We start from the raw sequence: 23,242 nt of genomic DNA on the forward strand, positions 1-23,242 counted from the left end.
CCTGATGTTTCTACCCCGTTCACTCTGCACTCCAAACATGCTACACAGAACTTTGGTCCTCTGCCTGAACAGACTTTTTCTTTACTTGATACAAACTCTTTTCTCTGCCCTAGACCACTCTCCGCCCTCCTCTCTCACCTCTTTACCTATCCCTACTCATTCTTCAAGAATCAACCTAGATACCCCTTTCTCGAGCCTCCAAGACAGAAACAGTTGTCTCCCCTTTGTGTCCAATAGCACCCTATACTTTCCCCCATTGCACTCTACTGAGATCTCCTTTCTCTTGTCCTAATACCCTATCAGACTCAACATTCTATGAGGCCAAAGACCAAGTCTTGTTCTCCATTGAATACCCAACATTTAGCACAGTGCCTGGCATGTAGTAGGCACTTGCTAAACATTGATTAATAGTGAACTGCTAGTTGGACTGGGGGACTGACATGATCTATTCCATCCATGGTCTGGGCAATCCCTGGTTCAAAGCGTGCCCCAGATGCTTATAGATTCCAGGGCTGGTGAAGACTTTGTAACCATTTATTTAGAACAGGATGAGGCCTATGGAATGAACTGAGTCCTCAGGTGCCACTCCCACCAGAGCCCAATTTTATAAATAACTTGGCCTCCTGAGCTCCAGACTCTTGTCACCAATTAATTACCTACATGACATCTCCATTTGGGTGTCTACTCATATCTCAAATGTACCATGTCCAAAACCAGACTTCTGATTTCCCTCCAAAATCTCCTTCTCCCCATCTCAGTAAATGCCAATTCCATTTTTGTCCGTCGCTCAGGAAACAAACACACAAAAACTTGAAGTCATCCTTAACTCCTTACTTTTTCTCATGTTCCACATCTAATCCACCAGAAAATCCTGTTGGTTCTGTCTATGAAATATACCCAGAATCTGGTTCTGTCCCCTCATATCCAGCACTACTCCCCCAGCCAGACCACTACCTCCCTGATCTGGTCTTCCACAAGAAGCTCCTATCTGGTCTCCCTGCTTTTCCTCTAGTCTCTTTATTCAACACCATGGCAGCTAGAGTGATCCTTTTAAGACCTAAGTCAGATCGTATCACTGTTCTGCTCAAAATCTTCAGTGGCTCCCCACCTCCTTCACTATTAGGTCCTAAGGTCCTACCTAGTCTTGCCCCCAGTCAACCATCTGGCCCCATTGGACACCACTCTTCCCTGGCTCACTTGGTGCCAGCTACATTGGCTCTTGCTGTACTTAGACCCACTTCCAAATCAACCTTTCCAAGGCTATTCCTTTGGGTTGGAATGGATCTTCCTCCACATCCCCATACAACCTGCTCCATCACTTGATTTGGGTCCCGGCTCAAATGCACCCATCTGAGAAAGACAGTCTCTGGCTAACCTATCTAAAATAGCACCACCCACCCATCCCTTCCACCTGCTTTAGTTTTCTTCCTAGCACTTGTCATCACCTGAGAGCCTGTCTCTATCCACTCAGCTATAGGTTTTAGGACAGTAGAGACTATTTTTTGTTTCCTGCTGTATCCCCCAGCTTCTAGAACAGTGTCTAGTATATAATCAACATTCAGGAAATAACCATGAAAAACGTTTTAAAAATTTTAAAAATTTAAAAAAAAAAAAAAAAGAATCATGAATTCAGAGTCTGGTTAGACTACCAAAAAGTTACCCCTGAACCAGGTCCCTGTCCACTGCATTAGTCCCAATCCGCGTTAGTCCCAATCCGCGTTAGTCCCAATGAATCCCTCCAGAATTTAGCTGTCCTACAGCAAGGCATCAGGACCCCAATGCCCAATTTACACTAGGGGCTTCTAGTACCTCTACCATACAGGGTTCTAGATCCCCACTGCTTCTCATCCACTTACACTAGGGACTTTAGTACATCTACGATACAGGGTTCTTTTTTTTATTATTTTTTATTTATTTTTTTAAGATTTTATTTATTTATTTGACGGAGATTACAAGTAGACAGAGAGGCAGGCAGAGAGGCAGGCAGAGAGAGAGGAGGAAGCAGGCTTCCGGCTAAGCAGAGAGCCCGAGACCCTGGGATCATGACCCGAGCCGAAGGCAGAGGCTTAACCCACTGAGCCACCCAGGCGCCCCTATGATACAGGGTTCTGAGCACAGCTTGCCTATCACAACCTCAGACCAGGCTATGGGTTCAAATGAAAAGGATAATACTACTAATTCTGCATTTGTAACATACTTTATGCTTTTCTTTTAAATGAGAAAAAGCATAATATATCCCAGTGGGTAAAAACAGGCCCAGCACCTATTTTTAAAATTTTCATTCAAAAAGGCACAAGCTCAGAAACTCCAAAGAGAAAGTAGCTTTTGCGTGTGCCTGAGGCAAGTAGTGTCTTCTCTCTGATCTACTCATCAGTAAGGCTTTCCTGGAGAAGGTGGGCTTTGCATTTCATTAAAGAGAAAGGACTGATAGGTTGCAAGGAGCTTGTTCAAAACTTAAGGGCATCCCAGGAGGAGTTTGCTCAGATTTGCATAGCCACACTTTCCCTGCGAACACGTCCTTACACGTGTGAAGATAGCCCTGCAGATACACCCTCAGCATAAACACCCAGATCCGTGCCTACTTCCCCCCAGCTCTAAAACTCTGTGAATATGAGCAAGAGTACATAATCAGAAGGGGGGAAAATGAGCTAGCTTTGGGAACAAGGACCATAAAGCCCTATGACTCTGGGTATGAAAGAATGTGTAAGCCCAGGCCAGCTCTCTGTGCACATCTGGTTTTTCCTTTTATGCTTCTGTGATTTCTATGACACAGGAAATCCATTCTGGAACAACCCTGTCTGCTTTCTAGTGAGTGCATTAAAAATGGGGATTAAAAGTATGTTTATCTCACTGTTCAGAGCAGGAAGATAAAATCCAGAACAGCACCATTTCGAGGGTGGACCAACTCCAGCTTCGTCCTCCGCTGCGTCCCTGGGGAGGTGCTAGCAACTGAGACCAGAGGCAGGCAAATCCAAGGATAAAAATTTCTGAACAGGCTAAGACTATCTAGACATGGCTCTCACTGTGAAGCATACCAGGTACAGGAAAATACCACCCGGTGAAAACACCCATTCCGTTCAACTCAACGAATACTATTAAACACTAAATCCTGACAGAGTCCTTCTCTGCCAGGCTTCCACACTATAACCTCTGTAATAATAGCCTTTTCAGAGAAAGTCCTTAAAATGGGCTGAAGCAGCCAGCTTTTCCCACCCATAGGAGAGATAACAGAGGTATTTAAGAGATAAACAACATTAGATAAGGTGGGAAAGGACCAAGACCTTAGACTTTGAAAGTCAAGAGGACCAGGTTATACCTTGGGGTTGAGGGAGACTGAAGTCACCTCAACCCCTAGATTACAAATGTTACTAGAAAAACAGATTGGGGACAGTCGAAAGAGAAAGAGGACAGATCAACCAAAGGCAAGACCACCAGTCAGAAACCAAGAACTACCAGAAAAGTATACACTGTGAAGGCCCATCTATGCCATCCTCTATTTCATTTTCTTGGGTTCCAATCAACAACAATAACTACTTTCCTGCCCCAGGAAAGTAATTGTCATGTAACTTTGCCCTTAAGGCTTCTATTCTTAGCTATCCTGTCATGACAGTAGAAGGGGCTGCTGGCCTTTTCTCTAGCGAACTTACCAGAGTTTTCATTTTAGTCAAGCTGTTGAAACTTCATCCCCTCAAATATATTCCATTTTGTTCACTAGCCTCACATAAGGATTCTGCCATTCTTCCTTATTTCTCTATAGGACCAAACTCCCACCCAAGGCAGATGTGCCTGCCACAATCCAGACCAGCCAGATCGTCAAGAATGGCTCAGAGCCTGTTTAAACTCCCACATGAAGGAGTGATCATGCATGAGTACCATAGTGCTTTTTTTTTTAAAAGATTTTATTTATTTATTGGACAGAGAGAGACACAGCAAGAGAGGGAACACAAGCAGAGGAAGAGAGGGAAGCAGGCTCCCCGCCAAGCAGGGAGCCCCATGCAGGGCTTGATCCCAGGACCCTGAGAGCATGACTTGAGCTGAAGGCAGACACTTAACCACCCAGCCCCCCCCAGGCGCCCCAGGCATACCATAGTTCTTGACAAGTGAAACACATTGGGTGCGGGATGATTTGCACCCACTCTATATACCATGGAACGGTAGCACCATAAACCCTGGGAAATACTAACAATTTCCACAAGGCCACACCATTGATGAGCTAACTAACCACTTCCCAGGATCTGGGGTTATCAACTGAAGGACTTTCTTTTTAAAAAGACTTTATTTTTTTATTTGATAGTGTGAGAGAGCACAAGCAGGGGGAACATCAGAGGGAGAGGGAGAAGCAGACTCCGCACTGAGCAGAGAGCCCAATGCGAGGCTCAATCCCAGGACCCTGAGATCATGATCTGAACCAAAGGCAGATGCTTCACTGACAGAGCCACCCAGGTACCCCCTAAATGACTTTTTGATAAAACAAACATTTTTTTAAAACTCCATAAACCCAGGGCACCTGGGTGGCTCAGTGGGTTAAAGCCTCTGCCTTCAGCTTGGGTCATGGTCCCAGGGTCTTGGGATCGAGCCCACATCAGCCTCCCTGCTCGGCGGGGAGCCTGCTTCCTCCTCTCTCTCTCTCTCTCTCTCTCTCTCTCTCTGCCTGCCTCTGTGCCTACTTATGATCTCTGTTTGTCAAATAAATAAATAAATAAAATCTAAGGGAAAAAAAAAAAAAACAACTCCGTAAACCCATAAGCCAATCAGACAAAAGCCCCAAAAGCATGTTTCTAAAGGCATTTTAAATGCTGCTGATTACGATTACGTTATGACAATTTCTGGCTCTTGCGAATTGAACATCAGGCACTCTTCTCTGTTTGTACCAAACACCTCCTTGTATTTGCAGTCATCACAATTTCTTAGATTTTTCATAGGTTGGCCTCCATCAACATCCAGTGGGAAATTCAATTTCATAAAACCAGTTTGTAAGACACTAGAAGCAAAGAGGGATTGATAACCCATCATTGGAGTCCCTCTCATGTTTCAGTATAGATAGCAAGGTCTAAAACTTAGTCTCCTTCAACTTTAATTTTTCCAAGTTCAGATCATTTACTGACGAAATTTTCTCTTTCCATAGACCAGCCTAAATTAATTTAGATGAAAAGAATGGGGCTTCCTGATCTTTGGTTTTCTGGAGAAAATCAACGAAACCCTTGCTCATAATCTTACTTTGATCATACACCCAGTTCCACCCAGATTTTCTTAAACTACCATTCAGCTAGCTTTAGGCCACATCCTGCGTTAATAATCTGTATTAATACATTGGAGTAGAAATCATGTGGATTAATAAAACCCTGTTCAATTACCTTTTTGCATTATCTACCTGGTAACATGCCAGTTTTCTCATCCTTGTTTTATTCTCTTTAAAATAATTCACTTATTGGGGCACCTGAGTGGCTCAGTGGGTTAAAGCCTCTGTCTTCGGCTTAGGTCATGGTCCCAGGGTCCTGAGATCTAGCCCCGCATAGGGCTCTCCGCTCAGTGGGAAGCCTGCTTCCCTTCCTCTCTCTCTCTGCCTGCCTCTGCCTACTTGTGATCTCTGTCTGTCAAATAAAAAATAATAATAATAATTCACTTATTTATTTATTTGAGAGATAGAGTGGGGGAGGGGCAGAGGGAGAGGGAATCTCAAGCAGACTCTGCACTGAGCACGGAGCCTGGTGCAGGGCTCACTCCCATCATCCAGAGATCACAGCCTGAGCCGAAACCATGAGTGGGACACTCAACTGACCGAGCCATCCAGGCTTTTAGATGGGACTAGTCTCATAATCCTCTCATAAACTGTTGAATCACCACATCTCTAACTTCTCCTTCTGACAGTATAACTGATTGCATCTCTGATGACCTCAGCAATCTTACAATGATTCCTGAGGGCAAGAGGGTTTTCAGTCACTTACCAACTGGGTTTTCAGTCATTTGGCACTCAAACATGCAGGTAAAATCTGCCATATGTAAAAACCAGATTTCTATCCACGCCCAGACTGTTCTGGGTTGTTATTTCGAGGATATATCAACCCCTCCTTTATGGCTTATCTCCCGATCTACACTAATCAAGATAATCTCTGAAATAACACTAGCCAGTAATTTGCCAGGCTTCTCTGACATGACTACTGAGAACCCAAAAATGGCTGGAACTCATTACAATAATGCTCTTTAGCAACCACTGGCACCACTGCCAGGACGCTAACCCACGGCCTGATAAATGGAAGTTATTACTGTCACTCTGTTTTCTTCTGTGTCTCAGGAGAAGGTGCAGGAGGTGAGACGCTCTAGCACCTTCAGGTGGCTGGAGGAGTCATGAAATGCTGATGGCAGACCTGTGAAATGGGGTGACAGTCCCAGGAGAAAAACAAATTCAATTCAAAAATGCCTTGAAAATAATGCAAGTCTGCCTTGAGCTTCTCTTGAGGCAGAATCCAAGGAAGAATGTCATCTCACCTCACATAACAAAGCTTCGAGAAATCCTCTTCTCAAATTTCTGTCCCCTGCCTCCCACCAACAGCTATTTCTCTCCCCTTCTCTTCCTCTCTTCCACTCTTCTCACCTTGTTCTCTTTGCTACCACTTCCACTCTCTCTCTCCTCCCTCCTCAAGTGGTGAAATCAGCCTGCTCCTGACTTCTGTGTCTTAACTTTGTCAAAGACCTAGCAGCTGACTGAGCCAGGCAAGAGCCCTTCCCCTGGAAGTCAAGGAATGGCAAGTGATCGGTATAGTACACGTTTAAATTTTAATTTTTTTTCTTTTTTTTTTTTTCCTCATGACAGCAGTATTGGACCAGATCCAGTCTGCCTGCTGAGTTCCCAAGGAACACACACAGGGCCTCTACAGTTTTATCTCAGACCGTTAGAATAGCTGACAAAGGATGGAAGGACCATTCTTTCCGGTGTCTCCTTGGACTGACTGACTAGCTTTTGCTTGGTGACCTAGCTAGCTATCCAACACCAGAAATGTTCCGGAGGAAGAAGAACCATCTGTCAGGGACTCCTTCTGTCTCCAAGATTCTGTGATTCTAAATACCCCGGTTCCTTGCAGTTCAATGTCCTGTCCTCATTACCTCTTTAAAACTGACTGCTCACCTACCTATCCTTCACTTTAACCAACAGAGGACAGTTGACAATTGAACAACACAGGTTGGAATTGCACGGGTCTACTCGTGAGCAGATTTTCCCCCATAAATATATGCATTTTCCCTTCCTTATGATTTTCTTGATAACATTTTCTCTTCTCCGGCTTGATTGTCAGAATATACTCTATAATACATATAACATACAAAATATGTGTTAATCAACTGTTTATGTTATCGGTAAGGCTTCCTAGGCCTTTAGTTTTCAGGAATTCAAAAGTTATACACGGATTTTTTATTTTGAGGGGTACCAGGTGGGGGTGGGGAGGGAGGCCGCCACCCTTAACCCTCATGTTATTCCAAGTCAACTGTAGTTGTTATTGGTCCCTTTTTATTTACCATTTCACTAAAAGCCTTATAATAATCTCATCTCAAAAATCTGTCTTATCCTCTTCATGACCCAGATCGTCACAGTATCCGAAAGTTAAATGTTATCTGTCCAACATCTAATTTGGGTTGAATTGTGTCCTGTTTATCATACAATAATATTGAGGAAGAATTCTATTTTCTTCTGTCTACCCACATCCATGGGACTCACACTTGGTATGACTCATGGGAACTAGAATACTTAAGAAGTGATAGTTGTGGCAAGCACCCAACCTCCATTATTTTCTGAGGAATAAATAAATAATACTGTGCCAAACTTATTAGACAGGCCTCTCTTTGGAGACAAGTGACAGGAACTCAATTCATGCTAGCTTAAGCAAAAAAATGAATTTGTTGGCTCACTTAACTGGGAAATCCAGGAGTTTGTACTGGCCACAGTCACAGCTAGGCCCCAAATTGAAACGACATTGTTAGGGTTTGCGCTCTAACCTCTCATTTGTGTTTGCCCCTTCTTATTAGTCCCAGTCTTTCTTATTTCAAAAGAGCTCCCCACAGCATCCACTCTCCCCCCAAAAAGAGCTTCTTTCATAGGCTTGGGAAGATGGTTGCCGGCAGCTACCAACTATGACATCCTAATTTAGCAACACCAGCAAAGGCAAAATTTCTCCCTTGGTATTCACATACTAGTTCCAGGGAAAGACTGATTCTTAGTTAAAATGCCCACCCTTTGGACCCTGTTGCCAGAGGAATAGGATACTACGGTTTTGAGCCTAAATAAAACCACAGGAAATAGAGGACTTATGTCCCAAAGGAATGAATGCTGGACAGAGAAAAAAGACATCTGTCCACTACGGGAATGGAGAGGGAAGGACACCATCCGGGAGTCAAAGGATTTGTGTTCTAGTGCTCTTTTTTACTAGTCGTGTGATTGCTGACAAGCCACTTCGTCTTTTTAAGCCTCAATTCCTCACGTATAAAATGGCTCCATGGCACTTACCCGTACAATATTAAATTACATGTTACAGTGTCTGATACCGGTACCAACTGCATTTCCAGATAATGAAAAACTGAGTGAGTGGAAAAAGGCATTGCAAGAGGGGGCCCCTCTCTATTTTTATGCGAGTACATTTATGGAGCGCTTTACATTTTACGAAAAGCTCTTTCATCTACCACACAAATTGGTAGGAGCCCAAGAAGCTGGAATGCTTAAAATACGGACTAAAATTAATTTATTTGTGTAACTCTAGCCACACGCAGACACGCAAAATGTATGACGCTACTGCAACTGAATCATTTCCTGGATTAAGAAAAGTATCCGAGACTCACTCAGGGACAACGCGCGCGCAGGCATGCACCTCATGAGGCCGGGCTCCCTGCGAGCACGTAGGCACAGCCCTCTCCTCTGGGCAACCCACTCTAGGGTTAAGGCATTGCAGGGCCAAAGGACTGCAGGCGAGCTCGCTTTCCAACTTGTGTGTGCGAGAGAGACAGAGACAGAGAGAGAAGGGTGGAGGCGGACGGTGGGAAGAGGAGGGAGCACTGAGCAGGCTAGAAAATTTCAAAAACAAGCAAAAACCGTCCAGCGCCTCTGCTGCTGGACCCTTCCAGGAACGCAGCGGCCTCAGCACCTTCTCGGCGGTTCCCTCCTTCCGCCCACTCCTACTCCAGCCGCTCGAAGATCCGGCTCCGGGTTTTCCCTCTCTCCCTCCCGCCCTTTGGGTTAAAGCTCCCCCGCCAGGAGTAAACAAGCAGCCCAAACAGGCAGCCGGTAGGACCGGCCCCTTCTCCCCGTTTCCTGCGCCAGACCCAGCAACAGGCCCCGCCCCCGAGCCTCCCGCTTTCCCCTTCGCCGCGGCCGCTGGCCCCGGCCTTGTCCCGGCTCTATGCCGACTCTTGGGCCGGGTGCCCAGTCCCCGGGCCCGCCCCCGGAGCTTCCTCCCTCGGGACCCCGCGGGCCTGCCTGCCCGCCCGCGCGCCCCCGGCCCGCGCCGAAGGAGGGTGCGTGGCGCACACGTGATTTGTGTTGTGGGCGGAGCCTGCGCGGGCTGAGCCGCCGGCTGCCGCCCGGGAGAGGGCGGGCGTGGGCCTCGGCTTGCTCCCTCCCCGGAGCCCGCGCAGGCCCTGGGCCCGCCAGCCCCGTCCCTGCTCCGGCCCGGTTGGGGCCAACGCCTGGCCCCTCGCCCGGCGAGCTCTGCACTAGGCCTCCGTCGGTTTTGCCGCTGTTGTGGCTCCTCCTCACGCACCCGCCACGCGCAGCCCGGCTTCAGGGCTTGCTCTCAACTCCTCTCCCCCACGTCCCCTGCCGGCGGAGCCTCTGTGCTTAACTTTCAAGCCTGGGTCCGCAGACCCTGCATATTCACACCCACACCCCCCACACACACAGCCTCCCCGCTGCATAAACACATCCCCTTCCTGCCTCCTCCCACAGAGGCGTCCTTCTGCACACACAGACCTCTGTTGTACGGTCTTCCCACCCCTCTCCATTCCACTCCCCAACCCGAACGGCGCGGGGACCCGGGAGCTCACCTGGCGCCACTCCCTTCCCTTCCTCTCACTTTTAAAGTTGGGAAACGTGAGAGTTCAGAAAGGTCGAAATGTTGTCTCCATCAGAACCAAGACCAGAACTCTACCTCCTTTTGCCGGGGCCTTCTCTGTAGCCTGATCCTTTCCTGCAATTCGGGGGCCGACCGACGACCCTGAAACCGGTAACCCCAGTCTTGGTTGTTCAGTTTACACCTTCCAGATCTCCCACCACACACCAGGGAAAATGCACCTGCCTGTTACCTTCCGTCCGACTCAGGGTAGCTCCAGGAAATAACCACAGCTGACAGAAAAGAAAACCTTTCCCGAGGACTGTAGGAGAGGCGAGGTTGGGAGAGCAGCGGGCTAGGTGAGCCAGGCAGCCTCTATTTCAGCCCTAGTTTCTCCCCCTACTAGCTATCTGGGCAGTTTACTTGCCTTCCCTCTGCCTTGGGTTCCTCATCTGTAAATCGAAGATAATGATAGTAACTACCTTACAGAAGTGTTGTGAGGATTGAATGAGTTAATATAGGTAAAGTGTTGAGGACAGCGCTTGGCATGTTAACAATATCATCCAACAAATCACTCCGGGCTGCCCAGCGTGCTAGGTTTCTTAAATGTTCTTCCTGATGCCCGATGTGCTTCCTCGTCCCTGCAGCCTCCCACTCTGTATTGCAGCCAGATTAATCAGGTCAGGCCCAGCTTTAGAGGACTGCCTTCCGATTCCAGCAGATAGTTCTGGAAGGGCAGAGGGCAGGTTAGCCATGTTGACTGGGAGCATCCCCAAGTGGAAAGCAGCACAGCAGACTTGGAAGCCAAGAGGAGCAGGATGGGTGGCATAGTGAGGACAGAAGTAGGGTGCTTCTGAGCTCTGCTTCTGTAAGGTGAGCATGGTGGGGTGCTGAATGGGAAGAAACATGGGATTCAGAGAATGAGATCAGCCAGGGAGGCAAACAGTGGAGAGGGCAGACAGAGGCAACTACCAGGCATAGTGTCAGACAGATGATCAACCAGTTCCTGACCTTTTAGCTCCTGACCCTCACTCAGTAAATTCCTCAAGTGACTATGTGCATCTAGTCCTCCCTTGTAAGTTCCTTGAGAGCTAACCCTTTATTGTTCACTTCCTATTCATCCTTTAGCCAGTGCTTTGGGAATAAGTGATCAACAAATGTTCGAGTGTTTTTTGAATGAAATTATATATTCATGTCACTGAGCTGGGCCCTGTGGAGAGGGTCCTAATTTTAGAAAAGGAATCTTAGAGTTTCCCTATCCAACCCCCTTACTTCTGAAAGGAAAACAGAGGAAGCTGTTTGCCTGGGGTTGTACAGTGAGTTAGAAACAGAAGCCAAGTCTCTGTTTCAATCTGATGTTATTTCCATGACACTGCATTGAACTTACAATGTAATTGGAAGGAAAAACAAATTCCCTAAAAGCTGTAGAACAAAATCAGGCAGTGTGCAGTTAAGATCTGAATACACAGCACAAATGGGAGGAGCAGTAAGAGTTGTTGGGTCTGGAATCCCCAAGGGCTGGGACCTGTCAGAAATTACTGCAAGAGACAGAATTGGTCCTGAAAGATGGGTAAGATTCAGGACTGTGGAAGGGAGAGAATTCCTGGTAGGGGAAGTGGCTTGCTGCTGAGGCCATGGTGGATCTTGAAGGGTCGCTGGGGAAGCCAGTTGGGTTAGAAGAGGGGTTTGGGTTGGATCACAGTGGGAGAAAATGTTAGGTAAAGTTGAGGCCAGACTTTGGAAATTTTCAGACACCAGAATAAGGAGATTTGACCTTAGTCTGTGGATAACAGGGAACCCCTGAAAGTAGACACTGAGCTAGGCACTGAACCAGGACAAGACACCAGGCAAGTATCTGCCAACTTGGTCTGATTTGCATCTTTTGTAGACAGTTACTTGCCATATATGTGCATTTACTTAATTTACCCACACATGAAGGAAATTCTGCCATTTAGCTTATGTGTATTTATTTTGTCTCCAAATACATATGATATCTGTGTGGGAGCAGAGGAAGGAGTGGGAGATTAACAGAGTTTGTGTGCCTGCTGTAGCCACTTTCATTTGCGATAGCTCATTTAATCCTCACAATCTGGTCGGGTGTGGGTACTGCTGCTCCAGTAACACCCAGAGATGGTAAGTAACCTTCCCAGATCACAGAGCTTGGAAGCCATAGGGCCAGAGTTCAAACTCAGCTTTGACACCAAAGCCCTTTCCAATCCCCTGTCACAACTGTCCAATGAGAGGATACAGGAATTGTGTTCCCACTCTCAGCTTCCTTCTTGGGAAGAAGGGGCTGTCAAGTGTGGAGATAACCCAGCTAAGCTTACATTTCTAGGAGTATTTTCACATCCCTGGTTTTCTATTCTTATCTTGAGGGAAAGAAAATTCCTATTTTGTGTCTTTAGAGGCAGATGAAGTGGAGTTTGAATTCCATTTCCACCACTTCCCAGCTGGCGGCCAAGTGGACTGGCTGTGAAGCCAACAAACCTTAAGCTTTAGGACCCTTCACTTGCATAGTTCCCCGGCAAGCTCTCTACCCAAATTTGAAATGAATTGCGCATGATTGTTCTTAAAGAGGACAAGTGTAAAGCTCCAACAATTGTATAAATCTCAGGCCCATAAAGCCTGGATCTGGGGGTTCCTGGCTGGCTCAGTTGGTGAACGGGATTACTCCTGATTTTGGCTTGGGTGGCTTGGATGGCTTAGGTTATGGTGTCAGGGTCCTGAGATCAAGCTCTGAAGCAGTGCAGGGAACTCTGCGAGCTGTGCAGGGTGTCTACTTGAGATTCTTCCCCTGTCCCTTTGCCCATCCCCCTGCTCATGCACTGGATTTCTCTCTCAAATAAATAAATCTTCAAACAAACAGACAAAAACACTGGATCTGCCCTACCTGATGTTCTCCATCAATTTACTTTCTGAGACTTAGTTACCTCATCTGAGTAAAATCATCCTAAACTCTGGGTCTACCAGCTGACCATCCAGTTGGCACACAGTACTAAAGAAGTTAACTTAAAGAAGCTGATCTCACCTAGCCTTACGCCTAAGGCAAAGGTCCACTGAGACTCTAGGCCAATGGAAATACCTACCTAATGGGTCTGTTTATCCAGTAGTTGGTCCAAACAATTTAGTGGTTGTTTGCAAAAATTATACACCTAAATGGAAAGAAGTAGATATTTTTATTTTATTCTTAAATAACTACAATTACTGGGGCACCTGCGTGGCTCAGTGGGTTAAGCCTCTGCCTTCGGCTCAGGTCATGATCTCAGGTTCCTGGGATCAAGTCCCCCATTGGGCTCTCTGCTCAGCGGGGAGCCTGCTTCCCCCTCTGCCCCTGCCTGCCTCTCTGCCTACTTGAGATCCCTCTCTCTGTATGTCAGATAAATAAATAAAATCTTTTTTTTTAAGATTTTATTTATTTATTTGACAGACAGAGATCACAAGTAGGCAGAGAGGCAGGCAGAGAGAGAGGAAGGTAAGCAGGCCTCCAGCTGAGCAGAGAGCCTGATGTGGGGCTTGATCCCAGGACCCTGGGATCATGACCTGAGCCAAAGGCAGAGGCTTTAATCCACTAAGCCACCCAGGCGCCCCAATAAATAAAATCTTTAAAAAAAAATATCTACAATTACTTTCTAAGGAAATTCATGCATCTGCGGAGCACTGTACCACTTCTCAAACCCTGGAATCGGCTTGCACACAACCGTCCCCATTTCTTTTTCCCCCACAATTTTCTTTTTAACACAGCATCCACCAAAACAAAAACAAAAACCAAAAACCTCCATAAAGGTAGGATGTCGTGCAAAAAATGTATGCAGTCTAATGTTGAAACTGTGGGCTTCCTCTAAGTAATAGTTTATGCAGTTTGTGACAGATGTCAGGTATCACCCTGTTTCCTTCAAAAATGTAAAATATACCGAGGCACCCCTGTGAATTTTCTGAGTCACCCGGGGATGCCTAGGCTCACAATTTGAGTGGTGTGGGATTCAGGACCCCGTTAGCCACCAGGGGGCAGCAGAGTCCTCTCTGGCAAAATGAAAGAGGGGGACCCATGCTGTGGGCCACAGTGTTATTACTCAATTCTCCACAGGAAATCTTCCCAGAGTATCTCTTCTGGGTACCTCTCTACTCTCAGTGGTGGCTATTTACATAATATTAACAAGGCAAGAAAAGATGTGGGGAGGCCTCGACTCCAGTTCCTGATTTTTCCCTTGAGAGGCCTTGACCAGAAACCCTTTCCAAAGACTCTTGAAGCTTTAACTATGTATGAATCTACGAATCCACCCTCAAGTTTTCTCCTACAAGGCCATAGTTCTTTTTTTTTTAAGATTTTATTTATTTATTTGATAGAAATCACAAGTAGGCAGAGAGGCAGGCGGGGGGCGGTGGGGGAGCAGGCTCACTGCTGAGCAGAGAGCCCGATGCAGGGCTGGATCCCACGACCCTGAGATCATGACCTGAGCTGAAGGCAGAGGCCTAACCCACTGAGCCACCCAGGCTCCCCAATGCCAGAGTTCTTAATGAACTTGACTTTAAGTTGGCCTCCTAAGAGTAGGAAGGAAAGAAATATTTCTTCTTTTGTACACATTCTCCAGGCTAGGAAGCTGGGAAACGTGCCATCTTTAAATCAAATAAAAATCAATTTGCACATCAGGCAAATTTCTGAAAGGAGAAGAGAAAGAACAATGAAAACTCTGTACAGGAGAGCTTCTGGGATGACAGGAATGTTGTTTTTTGATCTGAATGCAAGTAACAGTGTGCTCAGTTTGGGAAAATTTGTTACTTTTGATATCTGCCTCTCTCTGTATGCGTACAAAGAGGGAGGAAAGCAAATTACAGAATTGAAACAATGTATCGATTACATAAAAGTACAACACCAACAGTACTATTTTTAAAATCTGACAATGAATTGTAAAGGTGTGCATATACTGCATGTTTGTGGTAATGTTTTCAAATAAACTTTAAATCATTTGAAAAACAAAATACAGCTCTGTCTTGCTTTAAGGAAACTTTAAGAGTTGGGCCAGGAGGAGGGAACAATATCTGTAGGATATAGCAGGATTTTTGAAAGGTTTTCCTTTATACCTGCTCTTCTGCCTGTTACACTACTGAGGGTCAGAAGCTTAGCTGAGGCAGACCCATAAAAAACAGTTTATCCGGGGCGCCTGGGTGGCTCAGTGGGTTAAGCCGCTGCCTTCGGCTCAGGTCATGATCTCAGGGTCCTGGGATCGAGTCCTGCATCGGGCTCTCTGCTCAGCAGGGAGCCTGCTTCCCTCTCTCTCTCTGCCTGCTTCTCTGTCTACTTGTGATCTCTCTCTGTCAAATAAATAAATAAAATCTTTAAAAAAAAAAAAAAAAAAAGTTTATCCGGATGTTTTGCAGAGTTAACATCGGCAAAATCCACATTGCTCAATAGCTCAGGATTGGCTAAGCAACCAGGCTGAGTAGCCAAGAGACAGAGGTCTCTTTTCTATCTAAGGGCACTGGTGGGTTGCCTGCTCTTATCTGTGATGCTGGAAACAGCCAGTGACCCGAGACTGCAGGAAAGAGCACTGGACACCTGTGATCTGAGCACCTCCTCTGTAAAATGATAACTAGACAATGGAGAAAGTCCCTTCTAGATGGAAAATTCAACCATTTTGCAATTTAGTGATACTAGGAGAATGGTTAATAGTCTTCAGGAAAGCTGAAAGTAGAAGTAAACAACACGCCCACCCTGGAAAGAAGCCTTAAAGCCATCTTCAAGAATATCACAAGGCCAGCGGCCCAGATGGGACATGCCAGGCAAACACATGAACAGTACTGACTTCAAAGATAAGGGTAAAACAGGAGGCTCTGGGTGCAGCCCCTGAGCAAGCTGAATTTATGGGGCTGGGGAAGCAGGCCAGCTTAATGGATAGAATATGGTAAAACCATGTGATGATAAATTTGCAGCCAAATAGAAGTAAACATGAAAAGTGGTTGCTGCTGCTATGTTTTGATCCCATCAGGGCTGTGCTATGATTGTGTGGGCATACTACACAAGGGTTTAAAATATAAGCGTAGGTCTTACTCAGGTTATGTTCTCTCTCTGCAGGTGCAAAGGTGGCGGGGTGGGGTGGTGAGTGCGGGGGGCGGGGGGCAAGAAACAACATGTGTTATAACATGTGTTATTAGTTACAGAGTATCAAGGAATCAGACAAACCACTCTGAGCTGCTGTTTCCTCATCTATAAAATGAGCCACCGTCCCTCACTGGGTGGCCATGACCTGTTAGAACGCTCAGCGTAAGCTAGGGCTCAACAGAGTGGTTATTATTATTCATTCTTCTAATGCAATACCAAAGCTCCAGAAAGCTTCACAGTCCCTTTGGCCAACTGATTTGGGGAATAAATCTTCCTGGATCATGACTTGCCAAAGCATCCTGAGCAAGAAGGCAGTCAGGTTTCCAAGGGATTCTTCGCCCTTCCCCCTTAGCATTTTGCATTTACCTTTATTACAGCACTTGCCCATTTAAATTTTATTTTTTTGTGGGATAAGGCTGAATGAGGTCATTTGTATGCAGAATATTTCTTCTTTATTCTCCAGTTTATTTTATTCTCTAAGGTCCAAGCTATATGGGACTTTTTTTGTATTGAAATATATTTGACATATAATGTTGTGTAAGTTTAAAGTGTACATGTTGATTTGATACATCTGTATATTATAATATGATAACTATTGTAGAATTTTCTAGCCCCTCTATCATGCCACCAAATGATCATTTCTTTTTTGTGGTAGGAATCATTAAGATCTAGTTTCTCAGCAAGTTTGAGGTCTATAATATAGTATTATTATCTATAATCACTATATTGAGCATTAGATCTCTGGGACTTATGTATCTACTAGTTTGAACTCTTTTTTTTTTTTTTTTAAGATTTATTTATTTATTTATTTGAGAGAGACTGCAAGTGTGTGGGTTGGGGGTGGAGTGACTTAGAGGGAGAAAGAGAGAGAGTCCCAAGCCGACTTCACACTGAGCCTGAAACCTGACGCAGGGCTCAATCCCATGACCCAGACATCACAACCTGAGCAGAGACCAAGAGTCTCTCAACCACTGCACCACCCAGGCACCCCTCTACTAGTTTGTACTCCTAAACAACATCTCTCCTTACTCCTCTAGCCCCATCCCAGCCCTTGGCAAATGCCATTTCACTCCCTGCCCCCCTCTTTTTATGAGTTTGGCTTTTATTAGATTCACATGTAAGTGATACATACAATATTTGTCTTTCTCTGTCCGACTTACCTCACTTAGTTTAATGTCCTCAAGGTCCATCCATTGTTGCAAATAGCAGGATTTCCTTCTTTCTCATGGCCAAATAATATTCCGTGTGTGTGTGTGTGTGTGTGTGTGTGTGTGTGTGTGTGTGTGTGTATGTATACACATATACCACATCTACTTTCCCCATTTATCCTTGATGGAGTTAGATTGTTTCTCCAGGGAATTCTTATCTTTTTTTCTTTTCTTTCTTTCTTTCTTTTTTTTTTTTTTTCAGAGAGAAAAAGAGAGAGAGAGGCAGAGGGAGAGGGAGAGAGAATCTTAAGCAGGCTCCATGCCCTGCACAGAGCCTGATGCAGAAATCCATTTCATTACCCTGAGATTATGACTTGAGCTGAAATCAAGAGTCAGAAGCTTAACTGATGAGCCACCCAGGGACCCCTCCAGGGGATTCTTAATAGAAATAATTATTTAACACCTAAGCTTTGGCTTATTGACCTGACCCCATGGGAACCATTACATCTATTAGCCGGTTGAAACTCCTGAGGAAACATACAGAAGAAAGGAGCCTCACCTGGATGCGGGGGTGGGGGCTGGGGGACTGGGGTTCTAGAAGAGAGAATTCTGATTCCTCTTCCATTGCTAAGACACTAAGTGCATGGTATTATTCATAAGCTTTAGGGGAATAGAAAATGATGGGGAAACTGAAAAACAAGAACTGGCCAAAGTCTGCAGTAGTTTGCATGTCTGAATCCCAAAGGCTCTGAATTCTTCTTTTACCTTTTTTAACGGAAGAAGAAGATAGAGCAGAGATTTCATGCCCAGAAGGAGAGATGGGATATCTATTCAAGGCCTGGTGTCTTTCTGATTGGTATTCATGGGTATAGTAAGACTGGCCATTCCTTCAGTGAGATGGGAAACATAAATTAGTACAGACATTGTGGAGGAAAATTTAATATGAAGAATCAAGAATTTTAAAAAGTATTTGTGTCCTTTCGACCTTTAAAAACAGAAAATGGGGGGCGCCTGGCTGCTTCAGTGGGTTAAAGCCTCTGCCTTGGGCTCAGGTCATGATCCCGGGGTCCTGGGATTGAGCCCCCCATCAGGCTCTCTGCTCAGCGGGGTGCCTGCTTCCTCCTCTTTCTCTGCCTACTTGTGATCTCTGTCAAGTAAATAAATAAGTAAATCTTAAATTTAAAAAAAAAAACAGAAAATGGTTACATTTTGGTACAGCTATACAATGTTAGCATAGAAGCATAAAAAAAAAACCGATTTGCTCAAGCAAGAAATGTTTGTATTAAGCATAAAGAAGAAGATACCAAGTAACTTGCACAGAATTAGCAGTCATGTAACAATATATCTACACAGCAACATGTGAAGAACTACTCCAATTTGTACAGTGTTTGCTTGTGGGCAGTGGAATTGTGGGTGTTTTGGGTTTTGGTTTGTTTGTTTGTTTGTTTGTTTTGGTCTAATTATTTACACTTTTCTGTATTTGCCACAGTTTGGACAGTAAGCACATACTACTTCGATTCTACCGTGGCAGACGGAGGTTGAAACCGACCTCAAATCTCCTCAGTTTCCTTCCCAATTCTTTCAATCAGGTTGATTTCCTCCAACCCCCTCTTAAAAGTTCTGAAGGCTACGCAGGGCCTCGGGAGGAGCGGAGGAGCGGAGGAGCGCGGGGCTGCCTGCAGGAAGATTCGAGAGGCCGAGGCCGAAGGGGCTGGGGAGGGTCTCGTCTGGCTCGGGCGGGTTTCCGCAAGCCCCCACGCCCACCGCGAGTGCAGACAGGCTGCTCCGACCCCTCCACCCGCCCAGGAGCCGAGCACCGGACACCTCCCGGCTGCACCGGGCGCTTCGTGGAGAGGCTGCGTGGGGGCTCCGCGCCCTCCACCCCGCGCGCACTCCGCCGGGGCCCCGCCCGGGAGCCGAGGCCACGCACGCCCCCAGCGCGGTCCTCTCCTCGGGGCCCAGCGCCCCACCCTGGCTGCGGCCGGCGGAAGCCGGGGAGCGAGAGCGAGGCCCCTCCCCGCCAACTCAGCCTGCCGGGGCGCGAGGCCCGGAGGGCGGCGGCGCGGACGTGCCCGGGCCCACGGAGGCCTCCCGGCGCCAGCCCCCGGCGCGCGGCCTGCGGGCGGGGAGGGCGGCGGGCCCACTTATGCCGGCCCCAGCCCAGGGCTAGGGGAGGAGCAGCAGGAGGAGGAGGCCGGGCCCGGCCCGCCGCCCTGATGCACGGCCTTGGCTGCTCGTCCAGCGGCTTTGTGGCGGAGTGGTGTTGGGCCCGCGTTTGCGAATCGCGTCCCGAGCCGCACGCGCGCATTAGCGCTGGTGCGGGCTGGCCCGGGAGGCTGCCCCGCGGCTCCCCGCGCGCCCTGCGGTCGAGCGGTGCAGGCTCGCCAGCAGTACGGGCCGAGGTTCCGCGTTGGCGCCTGGCTTGTGCTCAGCTTGCTGGCGCACCTTCCTCGCCTGGGCCGTCGTTCTACCACTTAGTTTCCCTCCAGTTCCGCTGCCTTTCCAAGGCTGGTCTGTCGCACCAAGGGCTTGGAACCTGTCTTTCTCCTCTTCTGTAAATCCACCTTCCCTCACCGGCTGGGTCGTCTTACTACCATCCACTACCCTCTCCATCCTCTGCCCTCTGGCAACACGCACGCCCAAGGCTAAATGAAATTTTTAGCTCTGCTCTGCCATGGAGGGACAAGATAGTGCCCTCTTACTGTCATCAGCAAATACTCCCAAAGGAAAAAGTAGTTTACGCTTGCTGCCTCACCCAGGACCAGCTCTGAGATTTGCAGAGGCTGGGGCAAAATGAGAATGCAGGACTTCTTGCTCCAATATTAAGAACTTCAAGAGCATTAAACCAAGCCTGGCACTGTTCTTGATGCCTGATAGTACACCCAGGAAGCCGGCCTTGCCACCACCATTTCTATCCTCAAGCCTATGCCCTAACCTAGAGCCACCAATGTCCGTCATGAAAAGGACAAATGAATAATCTCTTCATTGTGGCGAGGTACTAGAACTGGGGATCTTTTCTCTTGGTCAGTCATCTCCTTTAACTTCTTCACAGCACTGGCATGGCTGACTACTTTTTTCCTTATAAACCGCCCCCCCCCCTTCCTTTGGTTTCTGTAACTCGTCACTATGCGTTTTCCTCACTCTCCAGTGCATTCCTCCAAGTCCTTTGCTGGCTTTCCTTTCTCTGAGTCTGCCTCTGTGTGTGTTCCCAAACACACATTTTCGTTCTGATGCCCTTGGAGAGATTGTCCTCTCCGTGGTAGTCACCCCCTTTGTGTTCGTAAAGCTCCAGGCATTATCTCCCACCCAGATTTCCCACCCAAGCCCCAGTCTGGCTTTTCAGGGGTCCAGGCAACTCCAATGGAACAAGTCAAAATTTGAAAGTATGCTTGTTTGCCCTTTCCTTCCTTCCTTCTCTTTGGGAACTGAACAAAAAATAACCCAAGCCTGGGACCCTTCTAAGTGCAAGACCTAGTACAACAATGCAAGTGGTACCCCATGAAGCCATCCTGGTCACCACCTCACAAAATATCTTAGCAATCAGATAGGGATGTGGCAAGTAACTTTACCACAGAGAAAATTGTCAGGTACCATCTTAATCAAGTCATGGAAGTTAACACCACAAGTCATGAGGTAAATCGGTACGGCGTGATGACGCAATGAGCCCTTGGTCACTTCTGTGGTATTTCCAGTTGAAGATGCACAATCTGGTCTAATTATGAGGAAACACTGGACAAACCCAAACTGAGGGACAGCCTACAAAATGGGCTGTAATATTCAAAAATATCAGGTCATGAAAGGAAAGGGAAGTCAAGGAACTTCTCTAAAATGAAGGAGGTTTGAAAGGACGATTCTGTGTTGGATCCTTCTGCTATAAAGGATGTTATTGAGATGACAGACAAAAGCTGAATGAGTCTCTGAGCAAAGGGAATATAATACTTATTTTGTACTATTCCTTTAGTATAACTTTTCTCAAAGTTTGAAATTATTTTGGGGCACCTGGCTGGCTCAGTCGGAAGAGCGTGGGGGCTCAAATTCCATGTTGGATATAGAGATTACTTACATAATTACATTTTTTTAAAGTCTGAAATTATTTCAAAAGAAAAAGGAAAAACTCCCCTCCCCTCCAAATTAGCTTTTCCTCTAGGCTTCTATAACATTCTCCCCACTTGTCCAAGCTCAAAAACTTTGGGATCATCTTTGATTCCTGTCACCCCCCATCCCCCAACTCCTTTCCCATCACTCTACCACTGACTAAGTCCTGCCAATCATTATTTAAAGATCTCTCCCATAGACACCTTTTAAATGAAACTTCCAGGTTGTTTTATTTTTGTTTTGTTTTGTTTTGTTTTTAAATGATACTTCCTACCTCACCTAATCATTTTAAGGAGTGTTTGTGAAAAGAATTTGTATAACAAAATACCATGTAAACTTAAAGTCCTATCACTCCATCTCAAGACTGGATTACTGCTGCTTGCTGCTAGAATTTTCTAACCGGTCTTCCTGTATTTGGTTGTTCCCTACAACAACCCATCCCGTATACAGTTACCAGAGTAATCTGCCTAAAAGCACACATTCATCCTTTCCGGGGCCTTGCTTCCCATGGTGCACAGTGGGGCCTAATCCATACTTCCTGGGAAGATTGATGTTGTGAGCTGCACCAAGGTGGTCTGACCTCATATCAAATAACCATGACCTTTGCCCAATTCGGAGAGAAAAGGAAATTTAATGGCTAGAATGTCTTCAACTTGTGAGGTTTTTTTTACCCCTATATATTTTTTTCCATAGGTGTAAGTATCCCAATTTCTCCTTCTAACTCACTATGTTACATGGAAAATGCATGGGAAAGAACACAATGATGTGTGGCAGTGTTCTTCAAACACCAAAGGCATTAGAAACACCTGGCAATGTTTTTAAAATGCAGAGGTTTTGGTGTGTTCCCACGAGAACATTTTAAGTTCCATTCTCTTAGCGAATTTCTTTTATACAATACAGTGTTCTCAACTATAATCCAATGGTTTATATTAGATTCTCAGAACTTTTTCATCTTACAGCTGAAAGTTTGCATCTTTTTACCAACCTGCCCTTATTTTCCCTACCCAGCAGCCCCTGGCAACCACTTTTCTACTCTCTGTTTCTAGGAGTTGGGAAAAGGGAGGGGCAGAGGGAGAAGCCAACTCCCCACTGAGCTGGGAGTTGTTTGTTAGACCTTGGTTGTTTTGTTTGTTTGTTTGTTTGTTTGTTTTTAAGAGCCCACATATAAAGTGATACCATGCAGCATTTGTCTTTCTTTGTTTTCCTTATTTCACTTAGCATAATGACTTCAAGTTCCATCCCTGTACTCGTACTCACAAATGTCAGGATTTCCTTCTTTCTTTCTTTCTTTTTTTTTTTCCAAAAGATTTTATTTATTTATTTGACAGAGATCACAAGCAGGCAGAGAGGGAGAGAGAGAGGAGGAGGAGTCAGGCTTCCCGCTGAGCAGTGAGCCCGATGCGGGCCTTGATCCCAGGACCCTGGGATCATGACCTGAGCTGAAGGCAGAGGCTTTAACCCACTGAGCCACCCAGGCGCCCCTTGATAATATCTTCTTTATCTGTTCTAATATCTGTTGATGGACACTTAGTTTGTATCCAACATGTTGGCTATTGGGAATAATGCTGCAACTAACATGGGAGTGCAGATGTCTCTTATGTATCCTGTTTCATTTTCTTTCAATGTGGGATTCCTGGATTATAGGGTAGTTTTATTTTTAATTTTCTAAGGAAGCTCCATACTGTTTTCCACAGTGGCTGCACCAGTGTGCATTCCCACCAACAGTGCACAAGGGCGCCCTTTTCTCCACATATTGCCAGCACTTGTTACTGCTTGTCTTTTTGAGGATAGCTGGGTGTAAGGTGGTATCTCATTGTGGTTTTGATTTGCATTTCCCTGATGATCATGATATTGAGTACCTTTTCATGGACCTA

This window comes from Enhydra lutris, unplaced genomic scaffold, assembly GCF_002288905.1.
Source record: "Enhydra lutris kenyoni isolate GAN:26980312 unplaced genomic scaffold, ASM228890v2 scaffoldscaffold3, whole genome shotgun sequence".
NCBI classification, from domain to species: domain Eukaryota; kingdom Metazoa; phylum Chordata; class Mammalia; order Carnivora; family Mustelidae; genus Enhydra; species Enhydra lutris.